Source organism: Amborella trichopoda, chromosome 4 (assembly GCF_054954075.1).
Source record: "Amborella trichopoda isolate Santa Cruz 75 chromosome 4, AtrichopodaSantaCruz75HAP2 v2.0, whole genome shotgun sequence".
Lineage (NCBI taxonomy): Eukaryota > Viridiplantae > Streptophyta > Magnoliopsida > Amborellales > Amborellaceae > Amborella > Amborella trichopoda.
Window position 1 is genome coordinate 12,611,362 of NC_142339.1, and position 17,099 is coordinate 12,628,460.

Below are 17,099 nucleotides of genomic sequence, written 5' to 3' on the forward strand. Positions count from 1 at the left end.
AATTAAAGAAATCTTTGCATTTAGCCCTTCGTCTTCAAATTATACAGACCAATTCCCTCCACTTAAACCATTTGAAATTCCAATAATCTGAAAATGCACACATCCAAAACAAAGCCTTAATACAAATCTTAGAAAACCAAAAACACCAATCCATGAGACTAGATTCGGTACAAGCAATAGTGTTAGAATTAAAAGCAAGAATCCAAAGTTCTCCAGGACCAATTATTAGAATTGTCATGGGCAAAATATCATGAGGATCTTCAAAAGGAAAATAAACTTTTGGTCCACAAAGAAGAAGAAAAAAGAAACCTAGAAGCCCAATTAAGGACAATAGAAAAACAATTAATAGCACTACCAAAACCTGAAGAACTAAGCAATTATAAAACTTCCTTTAGTACTCCTACACCAGTAGTACCATCTTTAAATGTTCCTAAAACCAACTAAATGCTGCCTTTAAAACACTCAAACGTTCTTCGTTATATACCCCTTTTGACCCCTCATTGTACAAAACCATTTCACCACTCAGAACACTGAGACCTAAACCCAAGACCCAGAAATGAGAACAAAAACTAGAGATAAAAAGAACCAAAGTCTCCAACATCAATTAAAACAGGGAAATCAACAGTAAATACTATAGAATATGATAACCCTATCTCAGTTTTCCTAGAAAGTCAAGTTATCAAAGCAAACAAACCAAAGATAGAGATTATTGACAAACCCATCAACGATAATTCAAACTTTGAAGAATCACCAGATAGCCGTTCTAAAGGCTTAATAGAAAGTTTTATAACAGATATATCAACGGATTCATCCCCAACAAATAACATCTTCCTAATGGATGGAGAAGGTGAAAATCCAAATTTCATAGATCCTAATTAGCCTTTCCCTCCTAATCCTCCTTTCCCTGACTCAAATCAACATCAACAGCCAAACCCCAATAACCAGGATGAAGAAATGTTCTTTGAAGAAAGAGTGTACTCCATTTCAGATAAGAAAAAAGTATTTATGATGATGTCCTTCCAAGCTAGTATAAAGAACGATTTGATGATATATACTCTTGTTGCCAAGCAGAGATTATTTAATCAGCCACTAGATATTGTTATAAAAAAATTCTTAGCATGATGTAGTGGTGTCCTAAAAGATTGGATAGTAGCCATTGGACCATATAGACAAAGAGTATTGTATCAAGCCCCAGATCTTGAAACTTTTATAGGATACGTCCATTCCCAATTTTTAGGACAAGCAAAACACCAAGTAGAAGAAGCAAGAAAAGAATATCATGCAGCCAAATGTTGTTCGTTCAACAAGAATGACATTGAAAGCCATTACAAAAGGATGATTAAAAGTTTTTTCAAGATAGAATAGCACCAATGTAAAACAAACATTTATATACTCCCTACCAAAACCACTGGCTGATGAAATACCCATTATACCAAAAGATCACCACTCCACCTTAGAAGACACCACAATAGGTGAGCTATTCCAATCAACTATCGAAGCTGTCAACCGCCTATGTACCCACAAAAATTTCGTGGAAAATTTTGAAAAAACAAACTCAAATCTAGGATCAGCATTTTGCAATCCAAATGGTCATTTTAACTTTTTATTTTTCTTGTGAAGATGTCTAAACCTTGATAACATCATGAAGATAAGGATTGTGCCCTACAGATTCGGTGATTCAAATGAAAGGATTAGTTCAAGGTGAAGATTCAAAGATGGGAAATGCATGGTTATCCCTTGAAAAACTATACCTTAATAGTATAAAAAGGGGATCTCTCGATTAAAGAGGGGTCGAACATTTTGATAGACACAATTCAATAGAGATCAGAGTTACCGGGAGCGCCACCCTAGGGTGGCACTCCCACTCCGGAATCTCGCTCCAGCGTTCCAGAGCCGGGATCTCTCTCAGAACCCGTTCTCATCTTTTTGGGATCTCGCTCCAATTTTTAAGATTCTCGATCCTATTCACAACGGAGCTCACTCTCGATACATCAGGAATCTCTCTCCCTCTACTGCGGGGATCTCGCTCCCATTCACAACGGATCTCGCTCCCGCTAAAGCACGCATCTCAATCCCATACACAACGGATTTCGCTCCCTCTACTTCACGGATCTTGCTCTCATTATCTCACGGAACGTGTTCCGTAACATTGTAGATGTGATTCCTAAACAAATTAGATCCCTACTCTCAGAATTTTAAGATCGCGATCCCGATGTTCTCAGAAAATAGATTGCACGTAGAGTTCACGAGTGTGCCCGTGCCCATGACCCATCAGGGTCTACCCTATCATGCCACTGACAATGGAAAATAGGTTACACGTTGAGTTGTCGAGTGTGCCTGCCCGCATGATCCATCAGGGTTTACCCTAACATACCAACCTTGAAATTTATTATTTCTACTTTCATATATCCTTGGGTGTGGTTTCTATAAGGTTGCAACCTTAAACAATCCAATTAAGACGCACCACCAAATTTTATCGTGTCATGTAATTTTGGTGTAAAACATTCTTAGGATTATTTGAAAATCTATTTTCATATCTAATTAAATACTTTTAAACTCCAAAAATGGTTAAAATCATGTAGATCTATAAACATATGAAAATTCTTAAAATGGACGGTGTAGATAATATGTTGCAAGATGCACAATATCTGGCACTCAAATATTTTTATTTTTTTCATACACTCATACATCTTAATGTGGAGATGATCAATTGGAGACTTTTTCAACATTAAAACAACCTTTTCCGATGGATTTTTGGGGTGCATCCTTAGTTCTACATTTTATGGTTGCAACTTTATATAAACATTTTCCTATATCTTTGGTTTTATAAAATACTATATAATTCTCAAATGATTTCCCAAATTTGGATTTATATATATATATATATATATATATATGGAAAACACTACGCAACGCCTATAGGAGAAAATGAACAGTGATTTCGGCTATGTTCATCACCATCCAAAGTTCATCGCACGGTCACAGTTGTCCAGTATTGTTTCAATTTTCTATTTTTTTTACAAATCAAAATGATCTGAAATTTGACGTGTGTGTTCCTCAAAAATAGGAGAATCTAATAAACATATAAAAATAATAATTCGTAAAATATAGATTGATCAAAATACCCCTGAAAATTTATGGGGGTATTTCGATCAATTTATATTTTACGAAATATTTTTTTCATATTTTTATTAGATGAGCCTCACTAAGATGTACACATGCTCCAAATTTCAAATCATTCTGATTTATAGAAAAACAATGAAAATTGAAACACTGCCTGACAATCGTGACCGTGTGATGAACTGTGGATGGTGATGAGCATAGGCGAAATCACTATTCATTTTCGCCTATAGGCGTTGGGAAAACTTTTCATCTATATATATATATATATAAATTTAAAATTACCTTTATTTCTGTGGCAATAATTTTATTGAAATTTTGAATAAATTTATTTTACCATTTTATAACTTTCTAAAAGAAAATTCTTAAATAAAAATAACATTTAAATATAAAAATTAATATTTTTAGTAAAATTTTCATATAGTTATTTCTACCAAAAAATAACGGTGATGCATTTCTCGAATTTAAGCCTAGCAGTAACCATATATGCTTAGGTTGCATCCAAATGGGACCCAAATCCTATACAACATATTTCCATGTATACAAATGCCAACGTAAAGCTCATTTTCGTATCATGTGTGCGAATTTGAACGATACTAACATTAATTGTTCATAGCGTTAGAAGCCTTTATTTCATACTAGATTAATGGGATTTAGTTAATCCATGTACATTCAGGATTGGTTGTGCATTATTAGATAGAACACCGGTTTCTAAATTTAACCAAATTGAGATCGCATTTGTATGGGAATGGGCTGTCGTGCTTAGTTGGTGCACGAATCGATGTGTAATGGGATTGGGTTCTTCATATAAGTGGAGTTCTGCGATGGGGGCACGGACCACCATTGTGCGGAACGCGGTCCTACAACGAATGGAGCTTGATCCTAGCCAAATCGGATCGTTGTATTATTTAGATGGGGGCGAGACTCAACATTAAATGGGATCTCGTTCTTGTTGTCGATGGGAGCGTGATCCTAATAGACATGGGAGCACGATCCCATGTTATATGTAACGCGTTCCTGTCAAATAGGGATCTCGATCCCAATGTATCAAGATCTCGCTCCCTATTCAAATGGGGTCTCGCTCCCTAATCAAACAGGATCTCGTTCCGTAAATACATGGAGCGCGTTCCCGTTAAATAGGGATCTCGATCCCAATATATCGGGATCTCGCTTCCTATTAAAACGGGATCTCGATCTATAATTTCTACCCTCACCGGAACTCGCTTCCCGAGCTCTGGAGCTTTGGCCAGTCATCGATCCGACGCTCCCTCTCCCGATAACTATGGTAGAGATATGTGTTCTTGCGGGTTTTTTTTACCTCAGTAAGAATTAAGAGTGGCAAAGTGAGTAAGATATTCAGGACATGAAGAGAGAGATAATCGTCTCGTACGATTCACTTGAGACCCGTTCTCTTTGGGAGACCAGACTTGAAGGATAATATCCTTGCGTTCATCCACAGGTATATGGGCCGATATGCCGTCGATGTTATCTTTTTCCTTTTGATATATATGTATATTTTCTTCCTTAGAAACGAATGTATAAGTTTCAAGGCCAGAATCAAAGGTTTTCGGCTTATTTTTCTTTCATTTAGCCAATGTAAATTGTAATAGGGGATTAAACCTCTGGAATTGTTCAGTGCCCAATATAATATAAAATCTGTGTTTTGATAAAGAATGATGCGCAAGTGAATTTGGCCTCGAATGTGATGTCCTCTTGTTTCTATTTGGAGTCTAATGTTTGTTTAAACATTCCCATTTAAGCATCCACATTTCGGAGCGTCCAAATCTCTGGCGACTCCACTCAGGAGCAATCAGCTTTCATCTCTAGTTTAGTTTAGGAAGTCTAATCTCTATAGAATATGTCCTGAGTCACAATCTTGCCACATTTACTCTCGTGTCTTCTTTATTCATCATGATGAGAGAACCCCTGCGTTAATCACAGGTAACAATGGCTACAGTAATGACATCTTTTCAGGTAGGAACCATGGAGGTTTCACTGCACTTCTTCCCAACAACGGACCAATCTGCCTTCACTGAACCCGTGGTTAGTCCATGTGTTATGAAAACAGCGATGCCAAAACGAGAGTCCAAGCCACGAGCTTCAAAGGCTAGGACAATGCGGAAAGTCCGGCCTCAGGTGGACTTGGTCCCAGGCAGCAGACCGTTGAGGGTAATCTTGACTTACCCCAACAAGGGTCGGCGAACAAAAACCGATAATGATGGCACGGACTGCAATGTATTAGGAAGCCGCTGCGTGTCGCGAGGTCAGCCGTTCCTGCACGTAAGAAAGATATCTGTGCCACTCCCTCAAGCTTTAGGTCAGGATCCTCGCCTTCTAAGCCCTCCATTCCATCACCTCCGGGCTCTCGTTTCTTGCCTTTAATCATACGGGTTTCGTGCTCAGTTGTCCGTGACGATTACCGGCTAGCGCTTAGGAATCCTTGCGATGCTAACCCATCCATGCTGGCGGTTAGGCATTTTCGAAATGCTAACTTGCGTGGTCCCAGTAATGATCACCGGCTGACGGTTAGGAATCATCGCGATGTTAACCTGTCCAGGCCACCGTATACAGCTCCCATGCCGGCAGTTAGGCATTTTCGCAATGCTAACTTGCTTGGTCCCAATAACTCTCACCGGCTGACGGTTAGGAATCCTTGCGATGCTAACCCGTCCAAGCCACCGTATGCCACTCACATGTCAGCAGTTAGATGTAATAATAACATGTTTCCAGTTTAATAAGACTTCATTTTTTTCTTTTTTTTTATGTTATTAAATTTTTTCAAGCATATCACTTCACGTAACTTTGAGCCAATTTGTGAGACCAATTAAAAAACCACAAAAATCAGAGAGAAGTTTGGTTAGTAAACTATAAGACTTTATATGATGATACACTGGACGAAAAAATATTGGAAGAGACTAAAGAGGTATATTAAATTAAGTAGCTTTTTATTATTACCTAGTTTTTTATTAGTATCTTGTTTTATCTTGTACAATTTTTCATGTTTATCTTGTGTCAATTTTTATCTTGATTATGTAGTCTATCTTTGAAATTCATTCTAATTTTAGATATTAATTTGCGATCTCATTGATTTCATTAGCCATTGTGCTCAATTTACATCAAAACGAGCGTCATATAGTCTTTTCATAATTGCATTTAATACACATGTAAAATTTGTACAATCTGCTAGAAACAATATAAAATGTGATACTTAGAGGAAGTTTTATATTATTTTTATTTATCCGGAACTTTTAAAAGAGTAAACTTTATAAATGATGTATCTGAAATATTGATAAAGCAGTCAAACTACCTCAAAAGATCAATAAGCAACATTTTATAAAAGGAAATGTCTTGCCATTGTGAAGAATGTATATTTTTCTGCAATTTTAGGTGATGATAGAAGAAATTTGACGACTTTATGCAGGGTGAAGGATATTCTAGATGCGAAATTGATCATGGTGTGTATTTTAAGGGATCAACATGTTATTTCTTGAATATTTTGTTGTTTTATGTTGATGATATGCTTATTGCTAGCAGTAATCTGAAAGAAGTCAAGCGTTTGAAGCTTGATACATCCAAGCATTTGCTGCCAAGGATCTTGAGCCAACTAAGAAGATATTGGGCATGCACAATCACAGAGATAGAAAACATGGTACTTGGTTAAGTCAATCTAAATATATTTCTAAAGTTCTAGAGTGCTTTTAATATGATTGACTGTAAATCATTAGCTGCAAAGTTTAAGCTGTCAAAAAACTGCTCTCCAATGAGTGAAGTAGATAATGACAAGATGAAGAATGCTTCACATACTTTTGCAGTGGGTAGTTTCATGTATGCAATGGTTTGTACTAGACCTTATATTGCCCACGCAGTGGAAGTTGTTTCTAGATATATATCTAATCCAAGTTGGGAAGATTGACAAGCAGTGAAGTGGATCATTCGGTATTTGAATGGAACAAGAAATGTATGTATGTGCTTGGGAAATTCACCTTTTGAAAGTTGTTGGTTTTGTAAATGCAGATTATGCATGGTGCTCTGACATTAGAATGTCCACTATTGGCTACATTTCAAGTTGCTGGTAGTGCAGTCAATTGGATGTCAAGGTTACAGGATATTGTTTCCTTGTCATCAACTGTAGCTGAGTATGTTGGATTGTCGAAGGCAACAAAAGAAATGATTTGGTTGAGGAGGTTTGACCAGTTTGGAATGAGACAAGAACAATATGTTGTTTATTTTGATAATCAGAGTGCAATTAATCTGGTTAAGAATGTACCACAACACTCCAAGGAAAAGCATATGAAGTTCATTACCACTTCATCCAATAAGCCTTAGAATGTGGAGAGTTGCAAGTGGAAAAATCCACATTGAGAAGAATGTAGATGATATGTAGGCAAAAGTTGTTTCAACATATAAGAATAAGATGTTTAGCAAGATTTAAGGGTTGGAGGAGACATAACATCGAGGGGATGGAGAATAATGCATTTGTGGTTATTACAAAGGCTCGGTGATTTGTCTTCAAGTGGGAGATTGTTATATATGTGAATTCAAATCACACATGGTTTTGTTTGCTTCATTCACTTATGCTTCTTTCTAACACGTCTCTCTTACTTTCTAGGCCTGTGGATTGCATCTAATTGTGTTTTTGAAGTTCCCATGTAAAAGGGACTTGTTATTTTGCTTTTAGAGTGAGAAAGTAGGAAAAGAAGAGAGCTCTCATGGTGGGTTTTCAGACCATGTTTCATGCCCTAACTGTTAGAGAGAGAAAGTGAGGGTTTTTGGGTGTTGCAGGGCCTATTCTAGCGAGAGAAAGTGTCAAAGGAGTACTCCATTTGGGTGTATTTGGTGCTCAGTTTAAAGATAGAAAGCTGCTATAATTTGGAGCTTTTGAGTCTTGTTTTCTCTTGTAATCTCTTTGAATAAATAAGTGAAGCCTCGCACTTGCACTATTCTTCTGTGGATATAGGTTAGAATTTGTTGTTGAACCACGTTAAATCTTATGAATTTTGATGGTTCATTGCTTTCCCTTGTTTTCTTATATTATTTTCTTGATTGTACCACATTGTTTCCATGGTAAGTTGTGTAGCTTGGATGCACAAACTGTTTATGCTTCACACCCCCTGGCTGATTTTTCCATCATCAACACATACCACCATTTATGTTATTTAGAAGTTGTTATTGCCAAACAATTTTGTTAATGGTTGCTAAGTCGGTCTACATACTCTCCAAAGTGATAGCCTTTTAATATGGTTAACAGATGTAGATGTCGATTTGAGGATATATTTTTCCTTTACAAAATCTGTTTCAAACAAAAGCAAGCACTCTTGACAACACGTAACGCAATGTTACCTGCTCATTAATTTAGGGAAGTTGCAATTCAGAGAAGCAGCTGGGATTTGGAACATAAGATTTTCATTCCCAGAACTTGAGGAAGTTGTATGTGACCCCATTACAAAAAGTGCAACGTAGTACTTCTTTGTATATTGTTTAGCTATAGACACCTCCTTAACTCATCCAGTTGTTGACATCAGATGGATCTGATAGCTCATCTAGTTGTTGATGCATATACTAGTATCATGGCATGCATCCCAATCCAGAATTTGAACCATTGAATTTGTCCCTCAAATCGAACTAAACTAGTAGTCGAGCAGCCAAAAGCATGTCGAATGACCACACACACAAATAGACCAGAGTCGACAAATCCTATCCTCTCTGTGATGGTCCAATGGTTAAATTAAAACCGGTTTAAATTAAAGCGATTGTACCATGAGACGATCTATCTTTTTTACGAGGAGCTAAAAAATACTCCTACGCATTAGATATCAAATTGAAATTTGCCAAACAACAATGATTGTGACATCTATGTACCAAAAGTAGACGGACGGTCTCTTTTTGTAATTTTCCTACACTTTCCCTTTATCAGCATTGATACATGAATTCACATACATGAGAAGAAAGGCTCTTCACCACAAATATTTGCATCTAACCTACTCTTTCTCATGTCCTTTTCTGCTTAGGTCTCCAGTTTGTCGACACTTCCTTTAGGAAACGACCCAACCTTCTCTGCAATGGACAGACAAACAATTACCATGGCTTCAAATATTATAATAGACATGTTTTTTATGGTATTGTATACAATGGCACCATTTACCTATTGTACAAAGGAGGTCATAATTGCTTATAACCATCCCATATGAAATTTGACAGCTTAAGTGTGTCATAGAATTCGAGAAAAATTCTTTTGAACTCTGTGCTTGGTCAATGGAATAAATACAGCCACCGAATTTCACATCCAAAGATCAAGATTAGCAGTGACCATCTTGTACAAAAAGGTAAATGATATCATGATATATTGTTCCTTTTTATATACATACATGAGAGAGAGAGAGAGGTACTATTTATCATACCCACATGTACACCATAAGTATGCATCCTGCAAAGATGTTAATCGTAAGGGAAGTGTATCATAATATTAAGGAGTAATGACATGGAAAAACCTGCTTTGCATAGTGGTGGGTCCTACTCTTTATTCATCATTATCGTTTCAATGGACATTGTGATCATAAGGACTATTCATTTTCGATAGTCCTGAGAATCATAGTGTACTCACCCCTCCATGTATTAGATCCAAAGAATGAAGCCATTTTCTTAAATTTTGGTTGTATATATGAGGCCATTTATCTTAGTTACAAGGAGGTCACAAATATTTTTCGCCATTGAATGCCAAATTGGATAGCTCGGGATATAACATAAAGTTCGACAAATTCTTTTTTGAACTTCGACACTAGTCAATGACTGACCACCCGATTTGAAGAAATTCTTTTTGAACTTTGAGTCTAGTGAATGACTAGCCACCGGATTTGACCTCTTTCTACCAAAAGTAAATAGTCTCTTTGTATTCTTTCCTTTCACTTAATTAGTTTCAGTCACAATGTTCATCATAGAAAAATAAAAAAAATAAAAAAAATTCAGGAAATGGAAAAATATAGAAATTTTTCTTTTTGTAAAAATGAAGAGCAGGGAATGAAGGTCTACAGAACTAAGATTCCTACATAACAACACCTGCCCTTCCCCTCCACCCACCCCACTCTCTCCTCGTCACAGTTTCGGATCCGCTCGTACCTCCCCAGCTGCTGGCTTGATTCGAAGGAGCCACACATTCGCAAGCTCCACCCACATTCCACCTAGCAGCCATACCTTGGGTAATTAATGTTGGAAAAGAGAAACTACAGCAGCAGCTACAACAATTGTAAATAGATAATAACATTGATAAAAGTAACATTATAAGCACTTGTCTTTTAAGGTGCTACAGATCATCTTCACTTTCCATGGTGGACTAACAGTAGAGCACCAGGGTTGGTGATTTTGGTCCTGCAAGTTTTGTGGAGGCCAGGGTCTGATATGGTCTATTTCTAGGTTTTAAAAGTCAGCCAGCTTGGTTCAAACTCAGTCGAGTTACTCAAGACTCCTAGCTGAACCGAGTTCTCAGATACAAACTTGGAAATATAAATAACATAAATTTTTTATTATTCTTCTTTTTGGCTAAAATCAAGGCTGATTTGGTGTTGCTCTCAAGCTCAATGCTCCTACTGTTAATTCATTGCACCAAATGCAATCCCATCTGCAAAGCCTGAAATTCAGCTGCATTATTTGTATTTTTCACAAAAAGATTGGAGAAGGCAGCTACAAATCTCCCGTTATGATCATGCATAACGACTCTGTAACTTGCCCTTCCTAGATTTCCCAATGACGCTCCATTGATCGCTAGTTTAAGCTAGCCAAGGGCTAGAGGTAACCATTGCACAATTAAAATATGTGGTTGAGGATATTCGAACCACTTAAAACAAATAAAATATGTGGTTGAGGATATTCGAACCACTTCAAACTTTAGGTTATCAATTATAGTTTGCTTGCTAAGATAGAAATTTTATTATTTTACTAAAATTATTGTATAAATATATTATGTATAGTTTCAAAATTCTTGAGGGTGATTTATAAATTTTTTTGTCATATGCTATATTTTCCTATTTTCCTCTATATTTTTTCCGTTCGTATTTAGAATTTTTTTCCCTTAACCCATCCCATGCTCAGGTAACGGAGCCTGGTTGTTTTAGATAGACAGCCAACGTAAAACTTTGTCAAAACTCATCACATATCATAAATCGAGTTTCACTGAAGGTATGGTCTTTAATAGAGCAGAATAGCAGACAAGTAGTTGACCCCAATTACTTGGAAAAAAGCTTTGAAGACCCCAATTACTTGGAAAAAAGCTTTGAAGATGATGTTGATGATAGTTTATAGCCCTTTCTTGGCTGGTCTACTCCACTCGGGTAGAGTCCGAATCCTAAGCCCAAGCAGGATAAAATAAAACTTGATCCATTTCCCTTGGTATTACTCTCTCTTAGAATTATCAATTATGGGATTTCTATTTTCATTTGAATTTTATGCAAGGAAGTCCACTGAATTCCTAATCATATCTCAAGATATATCTAGTAACAGTTCCTTCATTTTTATTGCAAATGCACTTATTTTACCTGGACAATTTTGGATCTCCTCTTGTGGTTGTGGCTATAAGGGTGTTGCTGAGGAGATGAACGTCTGAGTTCTTGGGCGTAGGAAAGAAACTCAGCCCTCCGATTTCGATTGAAATTGGGGTGGCGGTAAGGTTCAGGCATCATTGCCCGCTTCAGCGCCACCTGATGTGGGCCTATCATTGGTGGAGATTCGACATACATTGTGATGACAACGCTTCTCTGTTGTTGTTTCTTATCTTCCATGATTCAGTACACCTCTCTCTCTCTCTCTCTCTCTCTCTCTCTCAAACACACACACCCCACTGTCTTTGTCTTTCACCATAGTTGAACTTGTCAAATTATTTACTGTTGAAAACACAAATTCAGTTGTAACACTTGGGCAACTTCTCGTAAAAGGCTCCCTCAAAAAAGGAAAGTAGCAACATAACTAGAAGGGCATTGATGTCCTAAGCAGAGGATCCAGATCCCCCAGGCAAAGAAAGCATTTCGGATTCTTTAATATTTTAGGCAAAGGGACCCCTTTGAAATTTATATTTTTTGTTTTGTTTTGAAATTTAAGCTTAATTGGACGAAGGGAAAGTATATCAAACCAAAAGGCCCGTGGAAAAGACGCATAGTTCTAATTTTTAAACAGTGATTCATAATGCGGTGGTTCGGATCAGGAATAATCAATCTGGACTGGGAATCATTCTTCTTCGATCTTGTTCCTTGTCAGAATTGGGAATCGTTCCAGTTTCTATCAAGTTGTCAGTTCCCTCAGTGAACCAGGCGATCTTGTCAGGTGGATCGATCTGAGCCCACTAATTATTGAATGGGGGTCCATTTTTCATCCCTTCTTTAGCCCCTTTTCTAAAATCTAACTGCTTTTCATCAAAAATTGGTTGAAACAGTCTATAAAGCAGTACCCAACAACTAAATTGAACATATTGCATTCAATCTCTCAAAAACACTTTGGGTTTTTTTAGCCCCAAACAAAAATATTTATGAGTCTTTCCCCAAATCCTCCGAACTACACAATTTTGGTTCATTTTAAATGCATTACATCCCTCGTAACACCTCATCCAATCAATTTGGATCAAGTAATCTAGTGTGGTTAAAGGTCTAGCTTGAAAGTTTTTGGGTCTTGTGAAGTCGAATTTTATGATTTGAAGAGTCGAACATTTTGGTTTGATAATCTTCAAATGTCATTGGGGATATCGATTTACAAGGCTTTTAATTAAGGGGAAGTATAAAATGAGACCATTTATTTTTTATATAAAGTGGTCACATTAATCTGGCCCATTGGATGTGCAATTGGGTGGCTGCAATTATTCTATTGACTAAGCTCAAACTTCAAAATAATTTTTTTAGAACTTTGTGACATCCAAGCTATCAAATTTCACATCAAATAGTTGTAAGGAATTATGACCACCATGTATAAAAGGTAAATGACCTCATTGTATACAATACCTTTAATTAATATGCAACAAGCATTTTTATTTTAAAAAATATTTTTTATTCGTTTCTGGGTTTCAGGTGGCCTTTTTGGCATAGTCTGCCTTTTCGATCTATTGTTCTTTGATTTTTAACAAAATTGGTCATATTTGGTTCAAACAATCTTAATTCATCATTTTTCACTAATTTTAAATCAATTTAATGGATTAAAACCCAAGTTTATGTGGATCCAATCCAAGAAAGATTAGGTTTTTGGGTCAGGATTATGGCTCTTTAAAAAAACGTTTATTTGAAAATGTTAGTTTTTTCGTAGACGTTTTGTTTGATATTATATTAGGAAGGATCAATGATTTTCATTTTATTATATATTAATTGTATATTTTCATGGCTTGGTTTTAATTTCTTGAAAATTGATCCTTTTCTTCTGAAAAAAAAAAAAACTACACACATCGATATTATAATGCAAAATTAAAGGGATTAAAACCTAATTTGTATAGATCTAGACCAAAAATTTGGGGTTTTTTGGCTTGGGATTCAGGTTTCACCTTTTTAGAAAAAAATTATTTTTATTAATTTAACAAATTAACTTAAGATCTTTTCTTGGTTTGATGTTGATTTGACGTAATTTGAGGTTCCGTTTTGGTTCGATTAATAAATTGTTTCCCCAAAAACGTGTAGGTGGTGATTACGACTCTAAATTATGAGAAATAACCAAAGAACTACACACTCGAGGAAAAAATGTGCCCTTTGAATTTCATATGGTGGACATACAAGTTTTTTTTTATATATGATTGGGTGCATGAGGAGCCTTAGGGACTTTCAATCCTTGTTACAAATTTACATCAAACCTCTATACAAATTTGAAAATCTTTGATTCGGGCCTCTATACAAATTTGAAAATCTTTGATTCAGGACTCGAGGTATACGAACTCAAGAAAAGAGAAATATACAGAGAACCTGAGAAAGTATCAATACTACGTGGCGCATATGCCCCGTATGCCTGTCTATAGGCAGGGATGCTGCCTATCTTTCTGCTCCTTCCTGAATCTAGGCCTTGAATGAGTCTGATTGTCACGTGTTCTTCCTCTCTTTCTTTAGATCCACATATTGCAGAGACAACAATGTTATTGGTAGCTACTCTCTGTACGTGTGCAAGGATCTCTTATGGCTCCTTAACAGTCACCATGTGAGACTCAGTCAGTTTTGTCCAAATTCGCATTCGCATTCTCCATAAGGTTGCTTCTTGTTGCGCCTCGCTGCTCTATGGTATAAGGACTACATGCATGGGGCTGCAATGAGAAGGCAACTTGATCTCCACTTCAAGCTGCTGCTAATGGTATGGTCTTCACTTGGGACGATCTTGCCTCTGCGGTCTTTGGGAAACAACCAGCTTTCTTGACTACTGGAGGCATGCAGTCCTTGGGGCTGCCAATCTTTTTTGCAATCTTGCATGAGATTTTTAGGCCAGGGACTGTCCTAGATGAGGGCTCTATTTCCAAATCTTTAGGCGCTATGTCTTCGTGATTCGAGCCGCGAGATTGGGTTGCTATCAAGCCAACCACTTCTGGTTATAGCCTACCACATCAAGAGGCCAAGGCTTGGGCCATTTTCACGGTCTTTAGCTGAGATCCCTTTGCTGTCCCTCACTGCCCCATTGGAGATGTGAGTATAACTCGCATGGGGCTGCCATGAGAAGGCAACTTGATCTCAATTTCTGGCTGTTATAGAGGCTTGGTCGTCACTTGCCACCCTCTCATCTGTGTAGTCTTTAAGAAGTAGCCTGTTGTCTTGACTGCTGGAGGCACACAATTGTTGGGGACAATAGGCTTTTCGCACAAAGAACACCTCATAGGTGTCCCTACTTATCTGTAAGGGATCGAAATGGCGCAAGTCATAAAATGTTGAACTGTAGAGGCTATGAGCGAAGCTTCGAACACCTGTGTGAAGACACAGCGGAATGATCCACAGAGGGAGAGAGGACCTTCTTATAAAGCCCATTTAATGGAGAGAAAAAAAATATTTGGAATTCCAAAACTCAACTCTAGATGAAAGGTGAACTCCTTCATGATGGAGTTACTAGAAAATTGTTTCCCCAAAAATGTGTAGGTGACGATTATGTAATTATGACTGCAAAATTCAAGGAACAATTCGCCCTGTGAATTTCATAGAATGGAAATTCAAGGGTTTTTACATATGATTGGACTCGTGGGGAGTTCTAGGGACTTTCAATTACTGGTACAATTTGTTGGCCCACATAGAGTGAATCTTTAAGATTTTCATACGTAAATAGAGTTATATCAACATGCAAGATGGGTTTTGAACTCAGTCAAAAATATCCACAAACATATGGCATGCAATTCTTATCAAAATACCCACAAAGAGTTACTGTAAATTCTTTGGAACTCAAGAGGATGTACAAATGTCTCTAACTTTGTAATCTACTAAAGAATCTCAACCAAAAATCAATTGCAATTATTGATAAGTTCTTCTAAGCAATCTCAATAGAATTCCAGCAAGCATGCACTCATCATAAATCATTTCAACAATATAAAATAATGTCTAATACCTTTTTCCTTGCTCATACAATATTTCTTAACCGTTTTTTAGTATTTCTAGATGCAAAGGATGAAAAAGAAAGTTGGAACAAACTCACCAAATTTATATGAATTTGTAGGCACACTTTGATAGCTTTTCTAGAGAGCGAATGTAGATGAAAATGAGGTTTATAGCAATATATAGCACAAAATAAAATACAAGTTTCAACACTGGAGGGCTCTCACAGATGAGAGGCACGTCCCTTGCATTCATTTCACAATGAAGCATAAGAGAGAGAAAGACGGTTTTAGGGAGAAAAAAAGAGCTCGTGCTTGGTACTCAACGTTCCAAAACCCATTTCCAATAGCTGCAAAAAAGGGAGAAAATAGAGAGACATGTAGAGAGAGAAATTACTAGTGTTGTCTTTCAATTGCCACGTGTCCCTCTTTTCACATAGGTCTTTCTTATTATCTACACAAAGCACTAGCCTATTATTTTAAAACATATTCTAAGTACGGTAGAAAAATAAATAAATAAAAGGGATTTTTAAGCCCTTATTTTGTAAATATTTGGAAATACAATTTTCGCTAACACAATTTACATCTAACCTCTATACAGTTTTGAGAACATTTGATTCAGGCCTCAAGCCATGTACAAACTCGAGAAAAGAAAAATATGCAGAGAACATAAGTATTAGCCCACAGGGGTGCCTATAAACGTGTATATGTCTATTTTTAGGGATGTTGCGTATCTCTCGGGTTCTTCTTGAATCAAGGCATTGAGTGAGTCTAATTGTCCGATTTTCTTCCTTTCTTTCTTTAGATCCACACATTGCAAAAACAAAATGCTATTGATAGTTACGCTGTCTCTTAGCACGTAAGGAAATTTTCAAGTATAGGTAGTCACTCTCTCTCTCTATACATATATATATAGATATAGATAGAGAGAGGCATGTAAGAGTTCAGGATCAGTCCCAATCCCCACTTTGATAGAGAGGTTTTATAGTGACCATTAGATGATGATAAATATGGATATTACAAAAATCAATTTGTTGGGCCTCTCCTTCATCTGTTACTAACATGGGATCTCAACTTATTTTGAATTCAAATCTTTCCCCAAGGAGCACAAATGATAGATCTTATCCTCCTTCAGATGACATTTGAATTTCAACTCAAAACAAATAAGTTTTGACCATATTTTCCTGCAAGAGACTATAGGAATTCAGTATAGTTTTGTGACTCCGCCGATCGACTGTTTGTGATATGTTTCACTTCAACAAATGCTGCTTTCTGATGGAGAGTCCTTTGGACCTAAAATTTGAAATGGAGATAGGGGACTCAAAGGAACCCAATGATACCTTAAATGAGAAAATAACGAGGGAGACATATGCCTCGTGAATTCGAACCATTTCTACTACAGGTTTAGATCCAATCACAATGGGCTAAACCACTTTCACCACAAAAGTATATAGGCAATTGGAGTTGG

At 36.8% G+C, this 17,099-nt stretch overlaps 2 long non-coding RNA genes across 3 annotated transcripts; both read right to left on the reverse strand.

Annotated features, from left to right (window-relative positions):
- Positions 1–8,855: 8,855 nt before the first annotated feature.
- On the reverse strand, positions 8,856–11,725 carry LOC110008015 (uncharacterized). Of its 2 annotated transcripts, none has more exons than XR_016053224.1 (3): positions 11,646–11,725; positions 10,174–10,295; positions 8,856–9,174 (listed from the first exon to the last, which is right to left on the reverse strand). It is a non-coding gene; the product is annotated as an uncharacterized LOC110008015 (long non-coding RNA). The 2 variants fall into 2 exon arrangements; XR_016053225.1 differs by having other exon boundaries at positions 9,001–9,174; positions 10,164–10,295.
- Positions 11,726–13,811: 2,086 nt separating this feature from the next.
- LOC148782302 (uncharacterized) lies at positions 13,812–16,898 on the reverse strand. The gene is made up of 2 exons (XR_016053226.1): positions 14,444–16,898; positions 13,812–14,271 (listed from the first exon to the last, which is right to left on the reverse strand). It is a non-coding gene; the product is annotated as an uncharacterized LOC148782302 (long non-coding RNA).
- Between the last annotated feature and the right edge of the window lie 201 nt (positions 16,899–17,099).